The sequence below is a fragment of the Teleopsis dalmanni genome, chromosome X, assembly GCF_002237135.1.
Source record: "Teleopsis dalmanni isolate 2A chromosome X, ASM223713v2, whole genome shotgun sequence".
Lineage (NCBI taxonomy): Eukaryota > Metazoa > Arthropoda > Insecta > Diptera > Diopsidae > Teleopsis > Teleopsis dalmanni.
This window is the reverse complement of record NC_051848.1, coordinates 25,840,294-25,862,759: the sequence shown is the minus strand read 5'-3', so window position 1 is coordinate 25,862,759 and position 22,466 is coordinate 25,840,294. Positions and strand designations below refer to the sequence as shown.

At 27.6% G+C, this 22,466-nt stretch overlaps 1 long non-coding RNA gene across 2 annotated transcripts; it reads left to right on the top strand.

The window, feature by feature from the left end:
* Positions 1-3,599: 3,599 nt before the first annotated feature.
* Positions 3,600-22,366, top strand: LOC119689904. 2 transcript variants are annotated; one of them, XR_005253511.1, is made up of 3 exons: positions 3,600-3,676; positions 4,196-4,436; positions 22,069-22,366. It is a non-coding gene; the product is annotated as an uncharacterized LOC119689904 (long non-coding RNA). The 2 variants fall into 2 exon arrangements; XR_005253512.1 differs by lacking the exon at positions 3,600-3,676 and adding an exon at positions 3,922-4,043.
* Positions 22,367-22,466: the final 100 nt, after the last annotated feature.

Sequence of the window (22,466 nt, the reverse complement as noted above, 5' to 3'; positions counted from 1 at the left end):
CTAGAAAAAAATGTTAATAAATTTAAGGTACAATATATTTAAACAACATATATCCCACTTCTATAACATTCTATCACATTTGTTATAGATTTCTGATGAGTTTAGCGAAGTTGGTGCCGATAACAGATTCTGATGAGATAAGAGAAGTAGTAAAGCATAAGAGAGATAGTAGATTACTATTTTGGGAAAGACTTCTTTTAGCTGATTATCGAAATTTATTGTAAATAATCTATAAATCTTTTATCACTTATCTATAAATCCTTATCAGTTTATCACTTAGGATCTTGCTATATAAATTTGAAAAGAAATGCATTTAAAGCCCCACTATTGATTACTATAAACCACTTCTTTGCGATGACTATAGTACAGAAAAAATTTCCTTTTCTAAATTATTAAATTTCATTAAGCTCAGATATTCATTTATAGTATTGATAAAACAATATTACGACATTTAAAATTAAGGTTCTATCTTATTTATTTATTTATTAAGCCTTGTTTGATGTCACATGATGCCAAGCTGCCTCTATACTGGACATAAGCTATCTACACATTGCCTCCATCTTTGCCTTCTTACTGCCACTTCTCTGAGCTCAACAATATTGATATATGATCTGTCAAGATGTGTGGATTGGCTATTAAGCCTTCCATAGGCATTCATCTTCTTCAACTGTCTTTTAGAATTATACGTGAGGGCTTGAAAACAAACTTAACTCGACGACTTTCGTAAGATGTGACCAATCCAGCCAAACTTTCTTTTGTGGATATTTATGTTGATGCGGTATGTCCCACAGTTGTTGGTTCGAAATTTGGTTTGGCCAAAAGATACGTAATATTTTCCGAAGCTACCGATTTGCAAACACTTACAAAAACTTTGTTATAGCAGTACGGATAAAACATATGCTTTCGTTAACCTGTAAAAGCTAAAACTCCATATTGTGTTCATATCTGTAAACGCGCCAATCGGTTCTATCTACTTTATTCAATTACCTTGTCGCAACCGAAGAATTAATCATGCGTTCATATGAACTGAAGAGTTAGATCTGCAATGTAAATATTGAACTTTGGCCGTATAAATTTTAATCCCACATTTGATTATTTAGAACTTCCAGAATTTACACTTCAATTACTAACTGATTAACTGTATGGAACATAGATGCCATGTTCCATTATCAGTTATATTTCATAGAATTGGTTATAATATGCCTTGACATCATATATAAAAATTATTGTAAAAAATCCGATAAGTAATCATTTACATGGCAATCATTTTATACATGACCCACAACTCCGATGGATTTGCAGGTCACTTCTTTGATTGCATTATGCTCTTTCATACTAAACATCTGGTGCGCTGTCTACAAAAGATTAAGTTATATATGAAATTTTATTAAAAATTAAAAAAATTACATTAAAAGAGGTTAGCTTAAATCCTTTCTAATTGTTTAAAAAATAATCCTTCAGGAGGGTAACGCTCTAAAAATTAACAACTATTTTATTAGGAACGTCATGCAAGTATTTCCACAGCTCTCCGCAATATCAAATTAATAATTTATTACAACTATATTGTTAATTTTATACAATAAAATATTTAGTAATTAATATAGCTTATTAATGTTATTAATTTTGTTATAAGGCTTTTAGGTATCATTTCAAACGTTTCAAGAAATTTTTTTCTTTATAAAACTGACGTTCGTCATATTTTTGCAATTTAAATTTTTAATAAATAATAATAAAAACTTTGATTAATAACTTTTATATTTTTATTTTGTAGCTCATAAATACATACATTATTATATATTTTTTCTCCATTGCCGCATTCACCCTTGCTGCTGACATAGCTACTACTTCTATAGCCACCTAGCGGAAAATATTGAAAACTTCAAATATACTAAACTAATGCAGCCAATGGTTTGTGTATATAATAACACAACAATAAATTACGACTACTAGTTAAAATTTTATACTACAGAGTAAATTTTTTTTTTTTGCAATAGGTGGGTAGCATCGAAAGCCACAGCGTGAAACTTGAACCCTCCAAAACCATATCTTAGAAATGAATGGAGAAGATTTCCACAGCAATGTGAAAACTTCATTCCAATAGACGGAGAAGAAAGAAGAGAGATAAGCTATAATACCTAGCAGGCTAGGTTCATCTAAGCCAAAAAAAACTACAGAGTACTAAATAAGATATATTAAATCCGTGACATGCTATGTTTAGTGGAGTTGAAAAATCTGATTAAAACCAAAAAATGATCGATTCAAAGTCTCTTAAATTTTACCATTAAACTACTTTAAGCATGCTAAAGTGGTAAAAACTGTACATTCAAGAATATTAAATCAATCCAGAAACTTCACCACACTTTAGCAAAAAATATTTTTTATTGTTTAAATTGTTAATATTGATCAATATAATTTTTGGCATCTCTCTTAAATTTTTATATAAAATGTGTCAATAAAATTGCTACAAAACAGCTGATTGCAAATAAAATTGGTACAAAACAGCTGATTGAAAATATTTCCTGAGTGAACAACAATTCGACATATGCTAATAAATGTATTCATAATTTTTACTAATTTAACGTTAAACAAATTCAAAAATTTAATTTATTAAATAGATTATATAAACTTATAAATGGAATATAACAAATAAAAGAGAATATGAAATAGATATTATATAAAAATTAAAATTGAATAAAATTGTATGGCATATATTATGCTTTTTTTAATTTGTTACTTATAATAGTTCTTTTTAAATTATATATATTATTAAGCCCCCAATTCTGTAAACTTGACAAATTTGTCAAGTATTGACAATTATTGAAGATTTTTATCACTTTAAGCTAAGGTACTTGTACCTAGTGCTTTTCACCACACTGTGGTTAAAAATGTTTTGTGTACAGAAATCAAAAGTAGTGTGTGGACTAGTTATTATAATCAGTTGTCACGTCTTCATCAGGAGAACTCCTAATATGAAAACAATTAAATATATTTTTAAAAACTATTTTTTTTAAAAATTGTGTATTCTTTAACATTGACTAATCAGCACGTTTAAAATTATATAAAAAAATTTTGTCATTAAAAGAATATAATAATAATATGATGTTTAAGATAAAATTATTTTATTTTAATTTATTATATATTTATTATATAGCATGTTATTCTGAGCTTCACATTTGGCAGGACTCGAGTACGAATCCTGGTATTTGCAGTCTCAAAAAATATTTATTACCGAATAATTAAATAAATACAGGCATTATTTCCAAGACCACTGAGGATGAGTATTTAGCAATACTCGAGACAGACTGTATGAGCAGCTAAAAATTCAATTAATTAAAATAATATAAAAAATAAAATTTTTGTTATTGTAGTTCACTACTCTTCAAAAAAAACCTCCTTATTTTAATTTATATTAATAAATTTATTTTATATTTGCCTCTTGAAACTGAAAAACTTAAAACTTTTTACACAAATTTTAATTTCTGCACATAATTTTTACAAAGAAGTACTTTAAAATTTTAACTGCAAATACAACACTGTGTCGCACCCAAGAAAAGCAACTGCAATGAAAAATGACAAACAAAAGGAACCGCAAAAGGCCGCTGGAGTTAGAAGTGGTAGCACGCGTTTATTGTGCTGCAGTTTTTATTATATGCAAACTATAAATTGTAGTTTAATTGTAATTGTAAAATAATTTATATTGAAAAGTTTTAAAACAAAAAAATATTTTTATATATAAAAAGGTGTAATAATCATACAAACATACATAATTGTATCAATGCGATGCAAATATTTCGTATAAATTTTATTAAAATCGCTGCGAATAATAATAAATTTATATTGTGAGAAAATTAATATGACTAAGTGACATTATTAATTAATAAAAGAAAAAATATATGAAATGTTAGAAAAACAGCTTTAAACATTAAATTTTATCAGTGGGAGGAATTAACACAACTTACATATTGTATATTGTTTTTGTTTTATTTATTTTTTATTTATGTTTTCTTGCTGAAAACGGAGTAGCAGCAAACAAAGGGAGAAGTGTAAAGAAAAATCAAAATCTTTTTGTGTTGTGAATAAATAAAACAACGATATTATTTGTGCGTTTGTGAATAAAATTTAATTTACTTAAATAATATTTGTGAATATTTGAAAAAAAAAATTAAATTTTAATAATTTTGTTGATTTTGTGTAGAATAAAATTTGATACACTTTTGCTTGCTATCAAGAATTTTGCGCACGGCAGCACTGATGTATGTCACTAACGGAGAATATGTAATATATACCCACACAGACGTACGCTACAGCTGGACATAAAAATAGGTGGTGCGGGTGAAATTTGTACAATTTAAAAAGTTTATATATTTTTCTATAATTTAAGTCTGCATATGAATAACATTTTCATAAACCACGGGCCGCGCAACCTCACATTAAAGGTAAACAATTTTTATATTTAATGTGTATTTGTTGCTTTCAGACATAAAATATTATACACTTGCGTTAAATTCTTAAATATTTAATAGCCGCCGCCGCTACTGTGCGGGCATTATATTATTCATCAACCCCAAGAAAAAGTGTATAATTGTCTAATAATTTCTTGGAAATCAAAAAAAAAATCTCTTAATTATGATCTTTGTGTGGTTGTGAATTGTGAATTGTTTTAACAAAATTTAAGATTAAGAAATTTATCTAATAATATTCAATTTCATAAAATATGTTATGTGTAAATTTTATCATTAATTAATTAAAATTGTCGTGATTGATGCTGGCTGTCTGTCTATCTGTCTGTCTGTCTTTATTATTCTGAACTGAGAAAACTAAACTGAACTGACTGAATAAATAATAATAAAGTGTTTAATTAGTGCTGTGCTCTATGCTTTCATTAAATAATATTAACTATTTTGATAAAGTCTTAATTTATTAATTCGATCAAACTTCAAAGAATAGAGAAAACATGCCAATTTTGCATAATCTGTCTGATGAGACTGAAGGAAACTAGTGTTATGCGGTTTCACGTTTTACGATAGTGGAGGGGGTTCTGTGCAGGTTCCATTCATAACTCAATGTAAAAATGTCGTTGATGTTTTCCGCATTATACGTACGCTAAGATTCTCTCCACTTAAATACACATTACGGGACAGTATTAATGAGTTTGGTCTTCTACATTCATAAAAACTATCCAAATTCGTTACTTAGTACGGTCAAAATGCCTCAAGGATCGAATAAACATTTACGTATATTTATTAATTTTTAGTTATCTTGGTGCTTAACACTTAATTATGCACTAAAAAAAGTCATGTTAGTATTAGAAATATCAGCAACTGCTTTTGTGATACGAAGTAGGTTAGATTACTACAACCCGCCTATGTGACATTTATTTTAGAATGAAAAGATAAGTACGGGTATGAATAATTTCATACATAGTCATCATCTGTGACTATACAGTCCATATAGGACCTAGGCCTGTCTTCCATTCTTCTCTGTTTTTTGCTTTTATTATTCAATTTCTTATGTTAATTTCTTCTAAGTGCTGCTGCACACTGTCTTTTCGTCGTTTTCTAGGTCGCCCACTGGTAGGTCTTTCTTCTACTGGTAGGTCCTACCTTGTTCTCATAAATCTTAAGCGGTACTCTCATATTCGGCATTCTTATCACATATCCAAGCCATCTTTATAGCAGCCTTTTCATACATTTTTTGTTTGTATCACCTACAGCTAGCCGTTCTAGCTCATGGTTGTATCTTATGCGATACAATCCATTTTCTTTCACGGGGTTTTACAATTTTTCTGAGTATATTCCTTTCAAACACTGCTGAATAATTTAAATAAATTAGCATATTATAATTTCTGCTTATGAAATGCTATAAAAGTTGAGCTTATCAATTCCGATACAGTAGAACCTCACAAATTAGTAGTTCAAATTTGCGAAAAATTCTAATTTCTGAATGATCAATAAATTAAAACTCTGCATTTTAACTATTCACTGTAGATTGAATAATCACGTAACGAAATTAGGAATTCAATCCAACTCAGACCGCAGATACTGTAAAAACAAGAGAGAAACTGCATACTATGTGCTTGGGAAGTGCCCGGCACTAATGCATAACCGGAAGAAACACCTAGGAGAATATTGCATGGATCATAAAAATTCAAAACTACGAAAGGTAGATTCTATACTGTCTTTCATTAAAGAAATCGGACTTGGAGAAACACTCCAATCCGACTAAAGGGCTCAATAGGACTTTTAGGTCGCAGTGCATTACCCATTTTCAAATAATAATAACTATTTTATTTTATTTTACTTTATTTTACAATTGAAATCAATTCTTATTAAGCATTATTGTATAAAATATTGAGTAATGTTTGCCTTTTTTTTAGGTTTAGTCAAATTTTTTTGTCAAATAATGTTATCGTTACAGAGAGTTAAAAAGATTGGTCATGTTATCAGTAGAAAACGAGTCATACTTTTTGCATAAATTTATTAAGATGTTGACGCATTCAATCGTTTCAGAATAAGACATATTAAATGTGGGATTGGGAACGTCATCTTCAATGTTATTTGAAGTATCATTATCGGTATTAAACACATATTCAGAATCTGAATTTCAGATCCGTCTTGAACTTGCATTTTTGAATGCGTTTCATTTAAGTGCGTATTTTGGGAATTCCCCCCTTGATTTTTTTTTTTGAAACAAAATACGAACAATAACTCAGTTATTTATAAAAAATCAAAAAAAAAAAAAACAAATAAGAGAATTCGCTTAAAAACTAGAACCAAAAGTTCTAACTTTAGAGGTTTTAGTACATACAATGTATTGAAGTATTTTGGTTCTAATTTCTAGACAATTCGAATTTGTAAGAGTTTTAATTTGTGAGACTCTACTGTAATACAAAATATTTTTTTCCACAACAAATTAAGGAACCTTGAATTGAGATACTATAAAACTTCTCGAATGGCATAAGGTCCATTGTAATTTTACAGATTTTTGCCTTAAACAAAGTAACGGTGGTGGTAGAAACCGGTGAACTATGTCAAAAGTCTCAATTGATTCTTAAATAGTTCACAATAGGTTATAAAATAAAAATGAAGTGTTATTAATTAACAATTAACAGGGGTTATTGAAAACCTTTGTTATTAGACCCACTTTAGTGTCATCTGTGATTTTTTGTTTAAAATTATTATTCTCTTATGGTAGAATTGCTGACTTAAAGAGATCCTTTACATACTTAATCTATTCACTTTGCAATATCACAACCTTATGGCTTTTATATTAAAACTTCTCAATCATTCTCCCAAAATATTTACCAAATCACTGAGATGTCTGTGAGATATCATTGTCAAGATATATAACACGTTTAATTTACATCAATTCTGGCACTTTTTTAAATTCTAGCTAGCTTCAAAAGCATTTATTAATAACAATGGACAAGGTGGTAGTAGCTTATAATAACTTTTCCCTTTTTTAGCGCCATAATCCCACCTTTGCTTCCATTTATGAACTTCATGTTTTTAACCAAGACGATTCGCATCGAATACTATAAGATATGAGAAGAGAGAGAAGGAGAGGGTTTGCGTCTGATGGGAGACAAATAAGAGTGTTGGTGCTTGTTAATTGAAACTAATTGTTGGTGTAGCCAGCAATGTTCTATTAAGCAGATGACATGAAAGAAATTACGAAGACGTGTACATAGGTTAGGAATGCTGGCTAGATAATGGTAGTGCAACAAAGGAAACGATTATTTAGGAACAAGATGTGTTGGGTTAGGTTGGAAATTGAAACGAGTCTAGTGTTCCAAGTGATTCATAATAAGGTCAATAATATCAATAAGGCCTAAAAAAGTTTGCATATTTAAAAAGAAAAACATTTAGCTGTTGTCATAAGGAGTAAAGCTGCGTTTGAATCAAACTATTTAAATATGAACAGCATCTCTTTAGCACTTGGTTAAAAGTTAACTGAAACTAGCTTATAGTAGAGGTGACTGGCCATTTTAATAGAACTGAGTCAATCAATTGGGCACATATGAATATGTGCTTCAAGAAAATGAAAAACAGATAGCCGGTATTATGAGATATAGCACTGCGGTTGGAGCACACATTCTGAACTTACGTGACAAGAAACTGTTTAGTAGAGGACTTCATTTTGATCCCAATTGGATTTATGGAACGTTTTGCTGTTTAACGAACGTTTCTTTATTCCCTAAAGGTTTCAGACGATATTTATTGAAAAGTCTGTTAAAATACAAATGCGGTCCACAAGAAGACATTGTTTCGACGATCTCATATATGTTGTCTTCCGACTTTTGTCATTAGCATTCGCTGTGATTATTTTTAGTGAGCTTTTTCGGAATAACTTGATTGCTAGTGTTGACTTATGTTAAGGAATATATGAGGATAAAATAATCCTTATTTTTATATTATAAAATATATAATGACTCTCTATTTTAATCGACTATTTGCAGTTTGTGGGTTTTTGAATAATTTTATATAAGCAAAAGTTAAATAATTCTGCTCAATGAACTTAACATATTTTTATATCTAAATCATATTTGGTATGATAATAAATTATACTAAAAATAACTGATTAAAATTTATTTCAAATATTAATTAATTTAATTATTACAGTGAAAGTAAAGTCAATTTGTCATATTTTTAATTAAGTGCCTGATGATAGACCCATTATTTTTGATATTAAAATAGCAATGAACGTTTCTTTGAAGTATTCTACGCATATGACCTCGTTTCAATTTTTACTCCTGTGGTTATCCAATATTTAACTGATTTTTATCTTAGGATTACTTTTACCTAAATGTGACGGAAATAGGGATAATGTCGTAATTTGATATAATTCGTAGCTGTTATAAAGTGCCTTAAATATTATTAAAACACTATATTTTATTTATATTTAGAATATAAAAATTCAACTCCAACATTTGAGTATAATTTGTAAAGTCTGTTATTTAAATCAATGTTTCTCAATCTTATTTGTACCATATCTCACCTAAGAGCTTTTCAGTTCCCCAAGGTTCGGGATAACTAATTATAATATTTTTTTAATTTTATATTTTTTTTTTTTTGATTTTATAAATTAACTATCTCCAAATTACCGAATTTTCGATCTCATCACATAAAATTAAAATAAATATTTTTTTTTAAATTAATATATGTCGACACGCTCATCTCAATAATTATTGAAACTCTACCTATATGATTCCTTTTAAGAATAGGTTGATCATATTATATATACTCTTGATTCAAAAGTTTGAGATATTATTTTGAATAGTTAGACAGCAAAACCTTTCCCAAAACCTTGAAACTATATATTACAATTGCTTTAAAATCTCGGTCCTATTAGATATCCTTCAGTTTCCAGTTTCCGTTGACGATATAGCACCTTCATTCTTTGGTTCAATCGAACTTACAGTTACTTTATGACAGTTAATCTTTACGATATCTACATATACTTTTTAGTGTATTGTAATAAACGTAAAATTAAATAATATAAAATCATTCCATATTTTATAAATTACGTATTCAGTTTAATATCTTTGTGCTGGTACTAAGATACTACATCTATAGATTTTTGTATCGATTTTACAAGATCTGTATTAAAGTCGTTTTTATTTTTTTTTTTCCTTTTCCTATTTTTACTTTACCCAATGGTAGCTTTGCATACTCCTACTCCACTATAAGTACTGTCGAATTAAAATCGGACCACTATGTTCAATAGCCACTTTAAACCGAACCACTTTGGCAAGCTTATGTGACTATTCAGGCTGAGATCTTGCAGTTCGCTAAGATCCTCAAAAAAGTAAGCCCCTAAAATGATAAGGTGGCGCTGCGCAAATGCTGAACAGAAACTAAGTAGATGGAAGTCCTTTTCTTTATGCTCTTCACAATTGCGACAGGTATGGTTGAAAGGGAGATTTAGTATGGTTACCTTCTAGTATGGTTACCTAAAATACAATGATCTGCTGTAAGTAAATCTACTACAAAAGTGATATCTCTATGGCGTATCTCAGTGAGGGAGTTTGATTTCATTTGATTGGTATGTGGCCAAAAATTGCATACAGATGCCTGCATATCGTTGAGTCTACCCATCCATATATATAATATATAAATGATACCTCAATGTAGATTGAAAGGGTATCTTAGCTTCTGCAAATATAAATCTAACAACTTTACTTTTTTTAATTGTCTTTGCTTTAAATATAGTGGCTAAATCTCTGCTTTCATATGTTTAAAACTTCAATCATTATCTTTTAATGCAGTTAACTGGTACTTTGGCTTTGGTTATTTTTTTTTTTTTTTAATTTATTTATTAATGAAAGAAAGAAATGAATATAACAGTAATGGCTTACTTTATTGGAATTGAACCTACTAGACAGGTTTTTAAAATTAAAAATTGTAGTCTAAGCTTATATATATGAAGTGATTTATAAGAACTAATTAAACTACTTTATTTGTTACCAAATTTTACTAATTTTATCCTAATACCTTTTTTATATATTTATTTAATACATTTACTTTATCTATTACTAAAAGGTAGTGTAGTAATAGTAAGTGTGATTTGTTAATATTAAAAAAAAATAAAGATTTTTTTTCGCAATAACTAAAATATTTAAAGCAAACTTTCTAAATTCATTTGAAAGCAATTGATGTATTTAAACCAATTTCGATCAATTTAATTTTATTTAATTTCGTCTTACAACAAAACAAAATAAGTGGTCGGGGCCAACACTATAATTATTATTATTTTTTTTTTTTTTTGCAGAATTTCACTTCTGTTACGCCTGACCAATGAATGCAAGTCCGGCAATTAGTTCCAGCAATCTTACATACTCTAAATTCATATCTAACTTAGCTAAACTATTTATCTCTGCTTAGTGCATTAGGCTTTCATTAGGTTTTCATTTTTATAATATGTCCAAATATTTTTTATATTATTTATTATAAAAAAAATGTATATATCATATTTGTCGATATGATTTTGCTTATCAGGAAAATGATTAATTTTAGCCAATTAGTTGTCGCTTATCTTAATCGTTGGTAATTTCTGCAACAAACAACAAAAAACTATTGGAAAAAATTCGCTTTAGTAACACGCAAGTCACTTGCCAAATTATTCAACAGTTTCGAGTGAATAAAAAATTTGTCATCTGAAAACTAACGTAAAACAAATGCAATAAATTAATGTCTCCAGAGGCTTTCCAAAATTTTATAGATTTTTTCGGGCTGATACGAGTTTTTCTATTTCTATTTCTATTCCTTTCTCGTGACTTACTAAGCTAAGAAAGCTAACATGTTATAGGTGGATTAATACTAGGTATGTCATCAAGATTATTTACCCAAAAATATTTGTATATTTTGACATTTTGAACTTTTTTTGTAACTTTCAATACCATAACGAAGTTTGTCGATATGAGTTGATACCTTGAGTTGGATTATCACCTTACCAAAAAGTCCCTGCACAGAAAAGTTAAATTAGATAGAAAATGTATTTTATGATGATTTATTGCTTTGACATCAAAAATTTTCCTTGAAATTGATTGTAACTTTCTATTATATTTACTATAATATTTTTTATATATGCACTATATGATCTATAGCTGGGGTAGGCATAGTCTAATACTTTAATACAACGGTTTTAGGCTAATATTAGCTTGCTGATATTCAGTCTGGGTCTAGGTCTCTGACGGTAATGGATTAAAAATTAAAAATTGTGACTTAAAGTGTTAATAAAAAGATTATTCTTTATAACAGGGCATTCAACCTGAATCGAACCGATATATTTTTTTTTGTCTTGAACAGGAACGAAAACTGGAACGGAAAAGTTCCTGTTCCATATCGAAGTGGAACAATTTAATCTTATGACGTTTTCAATTAGTGATTCTGGATTCAATCTAGATTTACTCTTGATCTATTAACTTTTGTTACCCAAATTAAACATTATTGAAATAATCTAACATTTTTCTAGTATTTTTATGTTTTTCACAAATATGTACATATATTGAATCAAATCACCTTGCATACTAGGTAGATTGATTATTACCTGTAAATACCACAAAGGGGACTATACTGAAGCATAAAATACAATTTTCCAAAACAAAAAAAAATAGCTTTACTTAAGCTGGGTATTTATCAATTCACCTGGTATATCAAGTCATGTAAAACAGCTGTTAATGCCAGAATAATCTTGCTTGGGTGCACCATTAAGGTGGTTCATTGATTTTTACAGTCAATCAATGAATGATCTATATTGCTGACGCACTCAATTAAAACCAGCCTTAATACAAACACCTATTTTTAAAAAGATTTGTTTAAAAACACCTTAAAAAAAAGAGAAAACAAATAAAACAGAAGGGTTTGCAAAGGTTAAATTTCTCTATTTCAGAGCTGTCACTAATTGTATTTACTTATAGTATGTTTTTGTTAAATTTGGTCTCAAAACAATTATCGTATATAGTAATAAACTACATTTATTAAATAAACACATAATATTAAAATGCATGGCTGTATTTAAGTATTCTTTTCGTTAGTGAGATTCCTAAACAGTAAAAATAGTTTATGGAATGAAATAGTTTATATATGGCTAGAAAAAACTACTTTTACTTGATATAAATAGGTTAGGCAAGGAATAGAAAGCTATAAATACCCAAAATTAAATAGGAAGGAATACCTACTATACATAAAAGCAACTTGATAACTTTATAGTTAGCACTTATAGCATTTATTTCGATTTTTAATACACTTTCTTAAAAAATTAAAGAGAACTAAACTCTCATAACAAATTCCTTTAATAGTAAATTTTTTTAATTTGATGGACCGACGTTCAACGGATCGAAAATCGCTTTTTGTCGATAAACCACACAAGTTCTATATCGGTCAAATTATAAAGCTAACCTAAAAATGCCAAAAGGTTATAAATAACAGAGACCAACATAGACTTTATTAAAATTAATTTTCAGTACATATAATTTTCGTTTAAAAATTTACAAAAAAAATATTAAAGCAGTAAAGTATTAAAAACTTAAGATACAAAGCTAGCTTCCACAGAATTGTTTATTTAAGATCTAAATTTCACACAGTCTTACTGATTTATACAATGAAGTTATAGAATTTTGCTTTATTTAGTATTATTATTTATAATTACTTATAATTATTTATAATTATTTATTATTATTTATTATTATTTATTATTATTTATTATTATTATTTATTATTATTATTTATAATTTTATTATTATTATTTATATTATTATAATTTATTATTACATTTTATTATTATTATTATAATTTATTATTATATTTTATTATTATTATATAATTTAATTATTATATTTTATATTATTATTAATTATTATAAGTTTTATTATTTATTATATTATTTGCATTTATTATTATTATTTAATATTATTATTATTTAGTTTTATTATTATTTATTATTATTATTTATTAATTATATTATTAATTATTATTTATTAATTATTTTTATTTATTAATTATTATTATTTATTAATTATTATTATTTACTAATATCTTTATTTATTAATTATTATTATTTACTATAATATCTTATTTATTAATTATTATTATTTATTATTATTATTATTTATATTATTATAATTTATTATTATTATTTATATATTATAATTTATTATTATTATTATTTATATTTATAATTATTTATTATTATTATTTATTATTATTATTTATTATTATTATTTATTATTATTATTATTTATTATTATTATTATTTATTATTATTTTTTATTATTATTTGTATTATTATTATTTATTATTATTTATTACTTATTATTTATTATTATTATTATTATTATTTATTATTATTATTTATTATTATTATTATTATTTATTATTATTTATTAATATTATTTATTAAATATTATTAGTGTTATTTATTATTATTATTATTATTTATTATTATTATTACTATTTATAATTTTATTATTATTTTTTATATTATTATAATTTATTATTTATATTATTATTATTTATTATTGTTATTTATTATTATTATTTATTATATTTATTTATTATTATTATTTATTTATTTATTATTATTATTTTCATACTCCATTAGGAGCTTAAGGGGTCTACAAAAATTTTGCAATGGTTTCTAGTTTGTGCTATTGCTCTCAACTTGTTAAACGATTTGGCCATCTCCTGCTGAACTGTCCTTCTCCAGGTCATTGCGTGTCTACTTATTTAATATATTTTTATCTATTCGTATTCATTGTATTGTTATTGTATTCAGGTTAATCAAACCATCTGATGTTATGAGTGAAAAGTAGCACAAACTGGGTTTTCACTGTTATAATTTTTTTATTTTTTTTATAATAAGTTTTTTTGTATTAATATAGCAAATGACTTAAAACCCCAAAGACTTACTTATGCAATTATACGTCTCTGAATAATATTCACTTTGTTAATAGTGTATGCACAGCCGCCCATTAATTTATATAAAATAATACGAATTTAGTAATTTGCTACGTGTGAGCTTGTAAATCTAACACTGTCAAGTTAAGATATATGGTGCTTCCCAGATGACTTCGTACTTCCACACTTTTCTGGTACGTTCACATAAAGTTTTCGTTACTTTGCAATTTATTTCGCTTTGAATTTGTGTGTAGCACAGTTCCAGATCGATTAGGTGTATCTGTAAATAGGTGTAATTGCAATTTACCTTGCCGCCAACGTGTTTTCCGTATTTCTCTTATTTGGTTTGATTTTAGTTTTACTTGAGTTTGGTTTTGTTTCATTTAATTTCGTCAACTTAAATTCCGGCATATCTATTAGGTTTGATTTTTTTCAACTTACTATTATTTTTTTTTTTTTTTTTTTTTTTTTAATGTATCTGACCCAGTTAGTGATATTAAATTGTCATTATTCAATTACAAAAAGTAAAAAAAAAAACAGCAAAAAAGTTTTTATCTATGCATTTGTTTTTTCTTCTTCTTTTCTTAATTTATGCTTTAAGGTCGTCTGCTTTATATATTTCATATGTATTATATAAATTACATATTTTTTTGTACAAATTTAATTTTACTTATTTTTTTTTTTTTGTTAAATAAAGTTTAGTCATCTGTTATCGTAATTATTTATTTAATTAGCTAAGTTCAAATTTTCAGATGAGATTGAATTGATGAATTGTTGCAACATTTTTATTATACGATATTTAATAATATATTATTATTATTTATCTTGTTTATTTTTAAACATACTTTGACATTTTATCGTAATCGTATACATACAAAGTTATGTTATATATGCCTATTACACTTTCAATAATTTCTATATATTGTTGGTGGATAGGACCTGTAGTCACGTGCTCTGTGAGTGTCCAGTTTTGATCTCGACCAGCTGAAGACAACGCAACTGATGTTAAGTAAACACAATCATTTTGAGCAGTTAGAGTTTATGAACTGCTCAATGGGGAAATTTTTCTCATCAGAGAACACAATGTTGTAAATTCGCCAGGTTGCTCTTTCGAGTTTAAGTTTTTGTTGCTTTGGTGTAAGATCTTGTGCCTTTTGGAACTTGTAAGGCTTTACCTTAAGCTCATTTTGGAATATACGTCGGATGCTTCCTGGGATATTTTCAGTTTTTCAGCCATTTGATTATCACTACGACGTGGATTTTGTGAAGTTGGGGCTTCACTTTCCGAACCATTTCAGGTGAGGTTGTTTTTTTTTTGTCTACCACCATAGCGTTTAGCAATGCTGCCTCTACTACGATTTATTGTACGATACTCAACCATTATATTCACTTTGAGGTGTTTGAGATCAAGAACTGGTTGGTTCGTGGTTGTGATTTGGTATTTCCAGCCAAATATAACGAAATCACACTATTACGTTTGAATTCCATTGTCAATAAATATTGAATTTTGTAGTTGACAATATCAGTTTTACAGATATACCTGTGTGTAATTGGTAACAATCGCCTAACCCTGTACTATATATAATAATGTTAACCTATCTCTGTTTTTATTTGTCAGGTATAGTTTACCATCTGACGGTGATATCTTTTCTGAATAAGAAATTTCCATGACACATTCGTTTCCCTGACACTCCTAATCCTGTAGAATCCAATGTATATGCACGCGATGAATCAAATTCTACCTTTAGCGTGACAACTGCAGAGACTTACAGTCAGTCAACATGGTACATTTACGACTAAATAAAAAAATGGATAGAATTTTTGGAAGCCAATATTTTGCTTCGCCCCATTTTAATGCACTTATCAATCCTTTTTCATAAAATTGCATTGCACCGAGCAAACACTGAAAGCAGTATGAAAATCCCAAGATTAATAAATGTTAAAACTACTAATCCAAGTTCTTCTATCAAAGTGGCAATAATATTTTGGAAGATAGCTTTGTGCATATGGTGCCAATCCCAACTTTAAAAAAGATTGCAAATTTTTTTTAAGAATTCCTAAAAGATTCTGTAAAATCATTTTCAGTCCTTAATTATTAAAATTTTTTCTTATATTATTTATGGTATTTTCTATAGTAAAATAAATAGTAAAAACGATATTCCCCATCTCGTTATCAGTTACGTTGTTTGTTAATTTGCGTAAGCCAAAATTGTGTTCGTTTATATTTTATTAATTTATTTTTTTTTTTAATATATAGCGAATATTTCCATATTCAATTTTTTTTTTTTTTTTCAATTTTCTTATCCCAAAAAAATTTTACAGATAACATTTACACCGGTCAACCGATTCGGTAGATTACAAGATGGGGAAGGAACTGAGCAGTATGTAGAGAAAATAAATATGAGAGGAATATATTTTTGTGTAAATAATCGAGGCAAATAGAATTAATTAAATTGACGTTGGCAGTGTAAACAAATGTTTGGTTAATTTTACTATTTTTAATGTTTTTTACGACTTGAATCTCAGTTTTTGCTTGAATTTTACATATTTTTATCTGACAACGTAGTGCGCGGTTAGTTGGTTAAACGTTCGAAAAATATGTCTACAAATAGAGAAGTTTTGTGTGTATAGACTCTTTATCAATAGAACTTTCTATATAGTGGCTTAACAGTGTAATTATATTTTATTAATTTTTAAATTTGTAAAATTTTCCCCGTTATTTATACTCAATTCCATTTGCATTGTAGAATTTGAGAAAAAAAGAAAACGTGCATTTCACAAAAATATGGAAAAAGCTACGTGCTTTGTCGATATACTTATATAGTTTTAGTGGTTGTTTTACTTAAACTCTACAGCTGAGTTTCCCATATAATACACAGATTTCATATTTTATAGTACTATATATATTCTGAACAGAAGGTATTCAATTAGGCAACTAATTGCAATTATAACCTACAATGAACTATTAACAACTGTATATCTTGTAACCACAGTGACTGCTTGAAATTGTAAACCGCACTGAGTTTACTGAGTCTATAACAGGTGACTCCAACAATTGGACTCAACTCAAAATCTGCTGATGATATGTGTCTAAATTTCTAATTCATTCAACATGAGGTCAACCATCTGTTGTTGCTTGTGTTGAGAGGTTCCGAAAAATATACCTTTTTATTTTTTAAGCTTCTCATATATTGTTCCATTAGTTTTTCACACAATATACCATTGTTTCATAATATTTCACTAATAATAAAGTTCTTATAATAAATAAATATTAAATACATTAGTATTTATATTGTAGTAATATTATAATATATACTATTATTATATACATGGTAAATTAGGACGAATGACATCCTCACGGACCTCAAGATTGTTCCGATCAAAAAATGCATAAAGGATAGAGCCCTGAAATTATTTGCGAAAACTGACAGACTTACCAACACCGCGTTATCAAATCTCAGAATGGTTACAGGCTCCTCGGGGAGATAGTCAGATCTGAGGTTAATTATTGCTTAGTCTGATGAAGTGATAAATAATAATCCAGTCAAGACGTAAAAAGGGTTTTTGAAAATACCTCGAGTTAAGAAAGAGTAAAAGTGCTCAAGTGCACTGACTCAAAGAGCATCAACACAATATATTTAATTTTTATATTATATCCCGATGAGACCGGTAATGGTATGGTTATTGTTTCTGGGTTAGGCTAAGACTTTAATGCACTACGACCAGCTTGCACCTCTTTGTATTTAGACATTTAGTATCTCGGGGAATCGAACTAACTCTTTCAGAGGGAATTTTTGAAGATCTCATCCTCCAGTTAGTATGTACTTTAAATTTTGTGTCTTCTATGGCCTAGTGTATGGCCTTGGTGATCAGATGTTGCATTGAGGCTTTCTCATCACAGCAGAATCTGCAAATATTTGCGTCGGATATACTCATTTTGTGTTTATTGCAGGCGACATAGCCTGTTAGTTCATCAGAGAGTGACTTTAGACTCTTAATGTTTATTTTCAGAAGTATGTTTGCTCTTTTAGGAGACCAGTAATAGTTAAGATGCCCCGCTATGAGAACATCAGTTTACTATATCTTTTACTTTATTATATATACAGATATTTTATTTCATAAGATTTACTAGGACAAATAGAAGTAATGATTAAATTTAATTACAGTGGACGTCCAATATAACGAATTTTATGTTGCACCCCTTGTTCGTTATATCGAAAAATTCGTAATATCGAATGTTATACATTTACCTACCAATATGGTTATTTTTAGGAGATTTCATATATTTGAGTTCATAAATTAACTTATAAACACGTACGAGTATATATTTATTTAAAAGTATTTTTTATTGGGTTGTTACAAAAATTATTTATAAGAAAGGACGCATTCAATCATAGTGTAGAGTAAAAAAAATCATTAATTTTTGTTTGTTTTTTACTACACTCAAGACTTTTCTGAACAGCTTTTTCTTGTAGTTCTCTTAGTACAGCTAATTTTGAAGTTTCATTATTGTTAATCGCGCACTTTATGCATTTTTCGAAATGATTTATGGCATCTTTATGTTTAATAATTTCTAAATTATTTTCTTCTATATTTTCGTCATCAGATCCATCATCCTCGTCCGAGACATCGATGGTATTATCAGCATTATTCCATTTATTAAATTCGTATGTACTAATGTCACACTAACAATAAAATTGAAAATATAATATAGGATATTATATGTATGTCTAGATAGTATTTCGTATATGATAAACTGAATTTGTGAACAACAGATCAGTGGCGCCTGCATATATGCATTTTGCCATATATAGGCATTTTTCTCAGAAAAAAAAAAAAACGGACAATTACATGCATATTCTAAGCTGAATAATGCTAGTTTTATAGTAAAATTATATTCAAAAGCATAATTTGTATAAAACAAAAACGAATAAGAAACAAAAAATTTTTTGTTCGTAATATGGAGCAGAATTTTTTTTTTCGTTCGTTATATAGAACAATCAATGTAAATATTTTGGGTGTTCGTTATATCGAAAATTCGTAATATCGAGCGTTCGTTATACTGGACGACCACTGTATATGAAATGATTGCATTTAAAAAAAATAAATTTTTATTGTTATTTCTTATTTTATAAGTCATCACCAATAATATATTACTTATTAATTTTTTTCTCAACTATATATAAAGCATCTAAAACCGTTTCCGTTTGATAAGGAAATTACTGACCCTTGTAAAGAGCTACGCTTCGTAGCTGCAGGTAATTCGTTTATAAAATTCTTGATTTCATTCTCGGTAGTTATGAAAGGGCACTTTTTAATTAATTATAAACGTTGATGTAACGCAATTAGTAACTGAAAGCATCAGAAAAACTCCCAACCACACCTTGAAGGGGAATAAATGAACAACTGAAAATTATTAGGTACGCTTAGGTAATACGCATGTCAGTATTAGAATCATCTTATAAATTATTGTAAGGGAAAATACTCCTAATAATTTTGATTTAAAAACAAAAGTATTAAAACGAATTCCCCAATAAATTAATTAAAATTAATTTTAAAACATATCAGTTATACATAATATAGAAAACAAAATAAAAGGAAATATTTATATTTAAAATTTATCTCACACATATATTGAATATTTAAAAAAAGGAACCGTAAGCATTTGGGTTTCAGTGGCTCTGAAGATAAGACCGTACTCTATCTCATGTGTCAATGCTCTTCTTTAGCTAGGAGAAGAACAAAAATTTTCGGGACCCACTTTCTGGCCGAACTGTCATCCTGTAATATTAAGAACCTAGCCAATTTTATAAAACTGTCAGGTTGGTTTTCCGTTACCTAATGGAGTCACCTTTTTCGACGTTGATTGTATACTGATTTTACTCTATGGACGTACCAATGCTATTCCTGTGGTACCACACTGGGCCATTATTTGAGCTCAAGTGGGCTTTTTAGACACAAGGCAGCCACTCCAAGCTACCTACCTACCTTGGAGTTTCATTTTATGTAAAATTGTCACACGTAATAAAGTTTGGACTTACAATGCTTCTAAAATATTTTAATAACTCCAAACGAGAATAATTTCTAATGATATTATATTTATCTGATATCATTTGAGTATGAGTAATACTACATATGTAACACATTATTGAGTTAGTTATACTCTATAACTAATTAATCATTCCTATGTATCTATTTAATAAATTATTAATTCCAGTTTAATATATTTTAACATTCCATATTTAGTAGCAAAAAAATTCTTTTATATAATTTTAATTAATTGAATTTTTGGCTGACCATACAGCTTAGAATTATTTCATATTTTAATAAATATAAAAAATAATTTTTTTAATACTTACTGGAAGTACCAATGGTTGAACCCAAATCCATACATGATTTGTATGTTCGAACTTGGACTTTTGTTAATTTGCTGTGATCTGCACAGCCCTGATTTAAGCAATACACAGTATCAGCTTTAAAGATTTGTGTACATATGTGTCTAAGCAAGCATATAGGAAGATTCTAAATTTCTGACAAATGACAGTCATATAAGACCCGGCACCACTAGGGGCAAAGAAAGTCTCAAAGTATTACAGAGTGTCCAATTATGAAACAGGCACACTTTTAAGACAGGGGGTATACCACTTCATATGCATTTTTTGATTACAACCACGAGTCCTCACATTATATTAAAGAAAGAGATGTGTATTAAGCTTGTCAGATAACTCTTTTTTTGGTTACACCCATGGTAGTCATATTAAATTCCTCACATTATATTAAAGAAAGAAGAATGTATTGAGCTTGCTAACTTCACAAATAATAAAATAAGAAGAGCCGAACAACAGTAGAATATAAACACAAAATATGTAAGAGTTTCTTTAGGTCCGTAATTTATTATCAAAAACATATATAACGATATTGATCTTAATATTATTTTCCATTTTCTACTTATGCTTTGCCTAAGCATAATGTGTGGACCCTTCTTTTACGTTAGCTCAATATATGGAACAAGGTCTGACACATCCCTTAATTTAATAATTCACAATATACACGTAAATATTATTACTCATATATGCGAGTAAATATTTAGAGGTTCACCGTCATTTGTGGACCCTTCTTTTACATTGGGTCAATATATAGAACAAGGTCTCACACATCCCTTGATTTAATAATTCACAATATATACGTAAATACAAATATACGTTATTATAGGCGAGTAAATATTTGGAGGTTTACGAGTATTTGTTTAACGTTTGCTTGCTGTCTGTCTATCCACTTTGCTGGTACGTGACTATGATAGTTTTTACTTAAATTCGCAAACTTAAGAAATGTTAATCAAAGCTTTCATTAAAATCCATCAATAATATTATTTAATATTATTATTAACATAACTACAAATAATATATATCAATAGTTATTAGGCAAAATCATTAGGTTATTAGAAATACGTAATAAAAAGACATTTTTTAATTGAATAGTTATTATTTTATTTATTTCTTCATATATGATTCTCCAACTTTTTCAAGCCCTCTGACTAATATGATTTACCTAAACGTTCGAAAGAAGTCCGGATTAATCTTTTTCATTTATTTAAACTGTTTATATATAACGTACTATTCTATAACTTTTTTTTGTATTATTAATTAAATTAAAAATTTTGTTTATATTACAGATATTGAAACCAAGTTGCAGAATTCTGTGGAGGAAAATATAAATAAAAATGGTTGAGTTCTTATGCAGGAATAGTGCCAAAAAGCAAAAAAGGTCAAAAAGTTATATTTGATTTGATTTGAATCAAATACCCATTTGAACAGGATTTGTATATTTAATATAAAACTTAATATTGCAGAATTGAAAGTCTGTTTCGAATCAATAACTAATTTAATAAAGAAATAAATCTTCAAAAAGCATAAAATTTATATATATGGATATATTTTTCGAAAGATATTTAGGGTAGATACAAATGTAAAAGTAACGCAGTGTATATAAATGAAAACACTTTTCAAATAAGAAATTTCAATTAACTAGTCATTAAAATCGTAATAGAAACAACAATTTAGCAATTATATA